A 10397-nucleotide genomic window follows, 5' to 3' on the forward strand; every position below is an offset into this window, starting at 1 on the left:
GCCTGGATAATTTTTTTAAACATCTTTTTGTACAGACAAGGTCTCCCTGTGTTGCCCAGGCTGGTCTCGAGCTCCTGGGCTTAAGCTATCCTGCCTTGACCTCCTAAAGTGCTGGGATTACAGGCATGAGTCACTGCGCCTGGCTGCCTTTCTTTCCTAACAGTAGATTGTGAAAATCCCTCCAAGCCAATTTCTGTACATCTAAGATCCATTTCAGTGATGGTACAGTATTAAAATTCGAATGTGTCGGATACCACAATTTGTTCAACTATTCCTCTAGTAATGGGCAATTATCTTGTTTCTATTTTTTTTGCTACTGTAGATAGTACCATGATAAATATCGTTGTGCATATTTCCTTTTGTTAAGATATCTATCAGTTGGATCCATAGATCAGACACTGCATTTTTTAAGTGTTGACATATTTTGTCAATAGCTTCCCAAAGTCTATAATCTTTTACATTTCCACTAGTGTAATACATATGAACATACCACTTTCCCTCTTTCCTGCATTCCCCATCAGCCCTGAGGTGTTACCACGTTTTAGTTACTTTGATACTTATAAGGTGTAATTTTTTTTCAACTTTTATTTTAGAGTCAGGAGTGCCTATACATGTTTGCTATAAAGGTATATTGTGTGATGCTGAGGTTTGGAATACAAATGAATCTTTCCCAGATAGTGAGTGTATATATATATTTTTGAGATAGAGTCTGACTCTGTCACCCAGGCTGGAGTGCAGTGGTGTGATCTCAGCTCACTGCAACCTCTGCATCCCGGGTTCAAATGATTCTTCTGCCTCAGCCTCCCGAGTAGCTGGGATTACAGGCATGTGCCACTATGCCTGACTAATTTTTATATTTTTAGTAGAGATGGGGTTTCACCATGTTGGCCAGGCTAGTCTCGAACTCCTGACCTCAGGTGATCCGCCCCCCCTCGGCCTCCCAAAGTGCTGGGATTATAAGCAGGTGTAACTTCTGAGGTGTAACTTAGTTTGCATTTTCTGCAGTCATTTTCATGTTTGTGGGCTTTTTTTTGAAGTGATTATTTATATCCTTTGCCAGTTTTTCTGTTCAGTTTTTTTGTGGTTTTATTATATGAGTTCTTTGTATACTACAGATATTAATCCAAATGTGTATGTTATAAGCATTTTTTTTCTAACAGCCTTTTAAAATTTTGTTTATGCTATATTTTCCTTACAATTTTTAAAAAAATGTTTTATCACTTCTGGGCTCCTCAACTCTTAGATTTGACATAGTTTCCTTAACCTCCTCTGAGATTTTTATTTTATTTTTTCTTTTAAAATCTTGAATAATTTGAAATTCACTTGTTTATGGCACAAGATAAGGAGCCATCTCATTCTTCTTCATACATGTAGCCTGTTGTTCTGCACAAAACATGAAATAAACCTGCCTTTTCCTACTGAGCCGAAGTACCGCTATTGCCCTAGATGAAATTCCCATAAGTACTGTAATCTACTTTGACCTTCTATTTTAGGGGCTCTTAACCTTGAAAAGTAATGTATTTTAGTATAATTGGTTTTTCTCTAATTCTGTGTATTTTATGTTTTAAAAAACCTTCTTAAAATAGCTCTGCAGGTTTCATCAGACTGCCACAGGGGTTTGGTAAAGCAAAAGTCTTGATGGTGGCTTTAGCTAACAGAAAACATAGTATATGGCTTGTAAGGCACATTCTTCTATGTGCTTATATTTTTTTCTTCACATGTGAATCTTCAAATGATCCCTTACCCATTTTTCCTTTTGGTAGGTCCTTTTAAAAAATATTCATATGAAGGAGGTTTATTTCTTTTAATGGAATATGGTTACTAATCTTTTGTCATTAATATTTATTGCTGACATCTTCACCCAGTGACTTGTCTTTTGAATTTGCTTGAAGTTTTACATCCTTAAAAGTTTTAAAAACCAAAAATTTAATTCTTAATTAGTTTTTAGAATTCTAACTGGGATCACATGATATTCCTGCATTAATTGTGAGAAAACTGATAATTTAGTTACAAGACTTGCCATGAGGATACATGGGGTATCTTTCTGTATTCAGATTCTATAATGTTTTTAGTAGTTTATGGTTTTCTTCACATAGGACCTATACCTTCTTTATTAAAGTTATTCCTATGAATTTCATTTTGTCAGTGTGAATGGAACATAGGTTTTCTTCATTTCAGAAATCTGTGTAGTTGTCACTAATAAAAGCTATAGACTTTTCTAAGTTTATTGAGACACCTAATTAATTTCTTTCATTTGGTACTTAGGTTTAACTAGGATTTCTTTCATTTTCTAGGCAAAAATAGGAAAAATGTAATTTGTAATTTTTCAGTGTTTATTGCCTTAGATGAAATTCCCATAAGTATTGTAATCTACTTTGATTATATAAGGCTATGTCTTGATGGGTTTTAATAAATATATGCACTTGTATAAATACTATCACAATCAAGGCCGGGTGTGGCTCATGGCTGTAATCCCACACTTTGGGAGGCTGAGGCAGGAAGATTGCTTGAGCCCAAGAGTTCAAGACAAGCTTGGGCAACATAATGGGATTTCTTCTCTATAAAAAACTAAAAAAAAAAAAAAAAAAAAAGGCATATTGTGGTGCAGCTATGGTTTTCACTACTCCAGAGGCTGAGGTGGGAGGATCATTTGAGCAATCCAGGTCAAGGCTGCAGTGAGCCGTGATTGTGCCACTGTACTCCAGCCTGGCAAGAGTGAGACCCTTCCTCCCCACTCCCAAAAGAACCACTATCAGTTAAGATACAGAATATTCACATTACCAGAAAATTTCCTTGTGATTATGTTTGGACTCCTTCCTCCCACCTCTACTATACCTGACACTGATCAGGGCTTTCGTGGCCACCCCAAGGCAGGTTGGCTCTCATCACTCTGCAGTCTCTACCTACGTGTTCTAGACTTCCTTTTTCTCTTCCTTTATTTATTAGAGGCCTCTATCTTGCATAAATCTGTAGAAATATATCATAGGATGATATTCTTCGCTGCCTTCACTATTTTATTTTTACTTAGGATCTCACCCTGTTGCCCAGGCTGGAGTGAAGTGCTGCCGTCATAGCTCACTACAGCTTCCTGGGCTCATGCAATCATCCTATCTCAACCTCCCAAGTAGTGGGGACTACAGGTAGGCACTACCATGCCCTGCAAATTTTCTACTTTTTGGAGAGAGAGAGTCTCTATGTTGCCCGGGCTAGTCTTGACCTCCTGGGCGCAGGTGATCCTTCTGCCTCAGCCCTTTACTATTAAGATTTGTTCTTGGCCGGGCATAATGGTTCACGCCTGTAATTCCAGCACTTTGAGAGGCCAAGGTGGGCAGTTCACTTGAGGTCAGGAGTCCGAGAGCATTTTGACCAACACGGTGAAACCCCGTCTCTACTAAAAATGCAAAAATTAGCCAAGCACGCTGGTAGTTGCCTGTAGTCCCAGCTACTCAGGAGGCAGGAGAATCACTTGAACCAGGAGGCAGAGGTTGTAGTGAGCCAAGATTGTGCCACTGCACTCCAACCTGGGCGACAGAGCAAGACTCCATCACAAAAACAACAACAACAAAGATTTGTTCTTTTCCTTAATTTTTTTCTTTTCTTTCTTTCTTTCTTTCTTTTTTTTTTTGAGATAGAGTCTCGTTCTGTTGCCCAGGCTGGAGTGCAGTGGCGCAATCTCGGCTCACTGCAAGCTCCGCCTCCCGGGTTCACGCCATTCTTCTGCCTCAGCCTCCCAAGTAGCTGGGACTACAGGCGCCCCCCACCACTCCTGGCTAATTTTTTGTATTTTTAGTAGAGACGGGGTTTCACCATGTTAGCCAGGATGGTCTCGATCTCCTGACCTCGTGATCCGCCCGCCTCGGCCTCCCAAAGTTCTTTAATGTTTAAAATATATTTTTAACATATTCTCAGGGAGGGCATAAGAACCAACTCCTGTCCTTGTCCGAGACAGAGCATTTGTTCTTGGCCGGGTGCAATGGTTCAGAGCAGTCATTTGGCTGTTTTGTTTTTGTTTTGTAGAGATGAGGATTTCACTGTGTTGCTCAGGTTGGTCTTGAACTCCCGAGCTCAAGTGATCCACTGCCTTGGCCTCCCAAAGTGCTAGGATTACAGATGTGAGCCACTGCACCTGGCCAATCATTTGTTTTTTAACTCTTAATTATTTCACTTTTGTGCAGAGGACATTGTTAATCCTTTATGGCTTCTGTATTTCCCTTTTAGTCAAGAAGGCATCCCCATCCCAAGGTTATACAGCCATTCTCAAACATTTTTTTCCTACTATTTTCATAGTTTTGTTGTTTGCTTATTTGTCTTTATATTTTATTATGTAATCCATCTGGAATTTATTTGTGTTTATGGTGTTTTTATGATGTTTATTTTATTCCAGGCAGATAGTAAACTTTGCCAACACAATTTAATAAATCTTTTCTCCCCTGAATAGAAATTCCATAACTTGTTGATTTATTCAGTAAAGATTTATTTCAGACTTCCTATTTGCCAGGCACGGTTCTAAGTCCTAGGGATAGAGTGGTGAATAAATCAGAGTCAATGTCCTCATGTTAGTTTATGTAGTAGGATGGAAAAGAGAGTAAACAGATGAATTACATGATTTTGAAATAAGAATGGGAAGAAAATAGACCACACTGACTGGATAAAAAGTGTATCGGTCTCAAGCAAGTCCTCTCTGGGCAAGTGAAATTTGAGCAGAGACTCTAGTCAACAAGAAAAAAGATGTTGCTACACATACGCATATGTGTGGGAGTAGAGAGTTTACTGGAGAGGAACTGGCAAGTGTGAAAGGGCCTGAGCAGATCCTGCTTGGTGAGTTCAGGGCATAACAAGGCCAGTGTTTATGTAGCATAGAAAGTGAGCAGGGAGGTGTCAGAAGAAGGAAGCAGGAGTCAAACCATGTAAGACTTTGTAGTGCTCGCTTCGGCAGCACATATACTAAAATTGGAACGACTTTATAGATCCTGGTGGAGTTTGGATGTTATGCTGAGTGTGATGGGAAACCACTGAAGAGCTTTAAATACAGAAGTTACAAACAACAGCACAACAAATGATCCCATTAAAAAGTGGGCAAAGGATCTGAGTAAACTTTTCTCAAAAGAAGACATACAAATGGCCAATAGGTATAAGAAAAGGTAATGCTCAACATCACTAATCATCAGGGAAATGCAAATCAAAGCCATAATGAGATACTATTTCACACCTTTTAGAATGGCAATTATCAAAAAGTCAAAAATAAATGCTGGTGAGGATGCAGAGAAAAGGGAACTCTTATACACTGTTGGTGGCAATGTAAATTAGCACAGCCACCATGGAATGGAGGTTTCTCAAAAAAACTAAAAATAGAACTACCATTTGATCCAGGAATTCCACCACTGGGTATTTCTCCAAAGGAAAAGAAATCAGTCTATGAAAGGAATATCTGCATTCCAATGTTTATTGCAGCACTATTCACAATAGCCAAAATATGGAATCAACCTAAGTGTCTATCAGTGGATGAATGGACAAAGAAAGAGGAATACTATTAGACCATAAAAAAGAATGAAATCATTTGCAGCAACATGGTTAGAACTGGAGGTTATTATGTTAAGTGAAATAAGCCAGGCACAGAAAGACAAATATTGAATGTTCTCACTCATATGTGGGAGCTAAAAAAGTTGATCTAACAGAGGTAGAGAGTAGAATGATAGTTACCAGAGGCTGGAAAGGGAAGATGGGCAGGAGGATGAAGAGAAGTTGGTTAAGGGTTATAAAAATACAGATAGAAGAAATAATTTCTAATGTTCAATAGCACAGTAGGGTGACTGTAGTTAACACTATATTGTATATTTCAAGATAGCTAGAAGAGGGGATTTTGAATGTTCTCACCATAAAGAAATGATAAATGCTTGAGGTGATGGGTAGCCTGAATAATCAAAAAACTTGATTATTGCACATTTTATACATGTATGAAAATATCACTTGTATTCCATAAATACAAACAAAAATTATGTACCAATAAAAAAGTTCTCACCACAGAAAAATAAGTACATGAAGTGGTGGATATGTTAACTAGCTTGACTAAGAAAAAATAGAGGAGTTGTATTATTTAGGATTGGTTTTGGGTGTATATTAACTGAAAATTCAGAATAATAATTGTTTAAATGTGCAATGGTTTGTTTTCTTATACCAGAGAAGTCCAAAAATGATCATTCAGGACTGTTGAGAGTGACTCTATTGGCCATTTCTATTCATCCTCAAGACTACCTCATGGTCCAAAGTGGCTGCAGGGTGGGAGAGTTCTGTTTATCACATCCATATTCCAGGCAGCAGGAAAGAGAGGAAGAGAAAAGGGCACACTCCCTACTGAGTCAGTTGTCTTTTGGGGGAACTTCCTGAAGATATACATAATACTGTTCCCATTTATTTCACTGGTTGGATGTAATCTCCTGGCCACACCTAACAAGGTAGAAAATATAGTCTAGGTTAGGCACATTGCTGTCTCCAATGGCAGTAAGGAAGTAAGGAAGAAGTGTTAGGTGGTTATTGGGAAGATAATTCGCCAACTTTGCCATAGAAGTAATGTGATCTGATACTTGTTTCAAAAAATTTGCTAAACTGGTATTTGGGAGCAAGAGTGAAAGCAGATCTATGAGGAGGGTGTTGCTTAAATCTAATGAAGGGATGATGGTGGATTGGATTAAGGGTTGTAGTGAGAAGTGTCAGATCCAAGATGTATTCTGAAGGTGACCTGCTAATAGATTGGATGAGGAAAAGAGAGGAATCAAAGGATGATTCCTAGGTGTTTAGCATTAGCAACTGGGTAACGGTGCTCCATTATAAGATGGAAATATGGAGGGAGAAACAGATGTGGGGAAAAATTATTTTGCACTTATTAAATTTGAGTTGCCTGTTGGATATCCAAGTGGAAATTTTGAATAGAGGTTTTTTTTGTTTTGTATTTATTTGTTTGTTTATTTATTTTTGAGATGGAGTTTTCGCTCTTCTTGCCCAGGCTGGAGTGCAATGGCGCAATCTCGACTCACCACAACTTCCTCCTCCCAGGTTCAAGCGATTCTCCTGCCTCAGTCTCCTGAGTAGCCGAGTGGCTGGGATTACAGGCATGGGCCACCACGACCGGCTAATTTTTGTATTTTTAGTAGAGACAGGGTTTCTCTATGTTGGTCGGGCTGGTCTCGAACTCCCGACCTCAGGTGATCCGTCTACCTTGGCCTCCCAAAGTGCTGGGATTACAGGCGTGAGCCGCTGCACCCGGCCTTGAATAGATATTTGAATATAAGAGTATAAGAGTCTGGGGCTTAGGAGAGAATAGAGATCTGGAAATATATATTTGAGGATTATTAGCACATAGATGAAATTTAAAGCCATAGACACATGAGATATATAGGAGATCACCAAGGGAAGAATATATCTATAAAATAGATAGATAATAAGAAAGTGCTAAGTAATCCTAGAACCCTTTGCTGTTTAGACAGTAGAAGAAAGAGTCAGCAAAGGAGACTGGGAAGTTGCCAGAAAAATCCGGGGTGTGTGGTATCCTAGAAGTCAGTCAAAAAAAAGGTTTCAAGAAGCAGCCAACAATCAATACTAATAATAGCCAACATTTATGGAATTGTTATGGTGTGCCAGACAATGTCTAAGTGCTTTATACATATTAAATCACAGAATCCTTCCACGACCCTATAATATAGTGTTAGAGTAGTATGATCATCATCCTTTACAAATGAGAAAACCTTGGCACAGGGAGGTAAGTAACTTGCCCATGTTTTCACGGTTGGTTGAAGACCAGATTCTTGTCCTCTGGTGTAAAGTGCTTTTAGACACTATCCCCTGCTGCTGAGCTGAGACATATAGGAAAAGGGAATTCACATTTGGATTTGGTAATATGGAGGTCACTGGTGACTTTGACAGATTTCAGAGGTGGGTGAGATGAAAGCCTAGAAAGAGTGGTAAAGGAAGATAGGGAAAGAAGCAAGTGGAGGCAGAGAGAATAGACATTTTGCTGGAAGAGAGTCCTAGCTGGAAGTGAGGAGAGGGTAAGTCGGCCTAGGAAGAGAGAAAACGGGAGATGTTACAGAATACTTTTGTGTTGATGGGAATGAGACAGTGAGGTAGGTGGCAGGACTTTACTCTGGACCAGATGGAAGACGGGCTGTATGGAAGAGGTGAAAGCACCTCTCCATAAGACGCATCCACCAGTGCCATGTCAGTTCACCATTGCCATGGCAACACTCAGAAGTTACCACCGTTTTTCTAGAAATTTCTAAATAACCTGTCCATTAATTTGCATGTGATTTAAAGCTGGTATAAATATGACTGCAGAACTGCCCCTGGGCTGCTGCTCTGAGTGCACTGCTGATGGGTAGCCCCGTTCCACAAGGAGCAGTCCCTCTGCTGCTGCCATGCACTGCTGCTTCAATAAAAGTTATGTCCAACATCACTGGCTTGCTGTTAAATTCTTTTCTGGGCAAAGTCAAGAGGTGCCCTGGGCTAACCCCCAGTTTGGGGGGGTCACCTGCCCTACATCAGAAATGATCTACTAGAAAGAAAATAACAGTCATGAAAAGGGAAACTGGTAGCAACAACGCTCTTGAGTAGGTAAGGAAAGGGATCTACTTCTTGAGTGGAGACAGTGACCTCAGACAGGAGCAGAGGTAGTGCAGTCCTCATATCAGATGACAAGACCGCGGGGGAGCACAGATATGGACAGACTTGCAGGTTTGGGGTAGGAGGATGTGAGAGTTCTCTTCTGATTGCTTCTGTGTTATTCATGTAAAAAGCAAGATCATCACTAGGGTAAATGGAAGAGAGGATTTGAGAAAAGAGAAAATGGGAAATAATTATCTAGGACAATAGGAAAGAAACTCTATTAGGGTAATATAATAGAACTTACCAGTAGTGCAAAGTGATTATTTAAAATGTGTGGTCAAAAATAGAGGCCAGTCAGTTTAATTCTGTGTGTTTTTCTAGGCATGTTCATCTAGGGACACAGAGTGGGTAAAAAGTTGAATTTAAGCAGGGCTGGGATTTTCCTAAGGTAGTGAAATGGGGATAGGTCCACGCCACAAGTTATCTAAAAGTAAACACAGGGGACAAATTATAATGATGCATTATGGAATCTGAACTGGATAAAGAGAGAAGTGAGGTCAGTGAGAAGTTGACGGTAGAGAGGGCAAAAAAGTAGATAGAACCAAAGGGTGGGTGTTCCTAATGTGGCCAAATATTTCAGCCTAGATATACTCAGGCAAGGGACCTGGAAAGAAATGTCAGAGAGATGTTTGACATTCAGACATTGAGGGTAGGTCCAGGTTATAACCTGGGAGAAAGTTGAAAGGGAGGAGGCCCTGGTGCTGGATGAATCATTGCTGTTTCTTCAAAGAGTAAGTTCCCATATACAGTCGAGTCTGTTTCTAGATTCTGTTCTGTTCCACTGACATAGTCCTATGCCAAAATCACAACCATTTTGATTTACAGTCTATTTGTAAATTAAGCTCTCCTCTCACTATTTTTTTTTTTTTCAGTAACTACTATTTTGGCAAGCATTTTACCCAGTCACAAAATAAAGTTCTTTGGAATCCTGACAGGAGCTACATTAAATTTATGTATTAATTTATAAAAGTGACATTTTAAGAAGTCTTCCCGTCCAGAAACATGACATACCTTTCCATTTATTCAGTTCTTGTTTTATGTCTGTTAATAAAATTTTAGAGTTTCCTTCATATAGACTGTCTAACTACATTTGTTAATGTATTTCTAGGTATTTTATCATATGTTGTTACTATCGTGTGTCCAGGTTTTTTCCATTTCCATTTCTCATTTATTTTTCTCCATAAAAAGAAAAAATTACTGTTTATGTATTTCTTGTGAAAAGCGTCTTACCAAATTTGCTACTAATGCTAATCTCTTTTTAGTGTTTCTTGTCTTTTAGATTCATCACAGTATGTGTGAGTAAAGATAATTTTGTGTGTTCCTGTTTTATAACAATAGTTTTAGTACTTAGTCTTTTAAGGTACCATTTGCTTTTTTTTTCTTTTATTTCAAGAAGTAGTCTTTACTATTTTAGAATATTGAGTTAACTGTATTATTTTAATATTTTACTTTAATCTTTTTTGGAATAGCAGCTAATTTTTTTCAGATTCTTTTTTTTTTTTTTTTTTTGGCCACCTATTGATACAATCAAATGGTTTTGTTGCTAGTTTATGTAATGAATTATGTTGAAGATTTTCTATTTCAAAACCTTCTTTACATTCTTAGAAGGTATCTTGTCCATGTTGTATTTTTTTTTCAATGCACTGCTGGATTCGACTTACTCATGTGTGTATTTATAGCTTTTGCATCTATATGCTGCAGAAAGGCATAGATGGGGTCTTGTAAATTGACCTACATTAAGC

The sequence above is a fragment of the Chlorocebus sabaeus genome, chromosome 9 (assembly GCF_047675955.1).
Source record: "Chlorocebus sabaeus isolate Y175 chromosome 9, mChlSab1.0.hap1, whole genome shotgun sequence".
Taxonomy (NCBI): domain Eukaryota; kingdom Metazoa; phylum Chordata; class Mammalia; order Primates; family Cercopithecidae; genus Chlorocebus; species Chlorocebus sabaeus.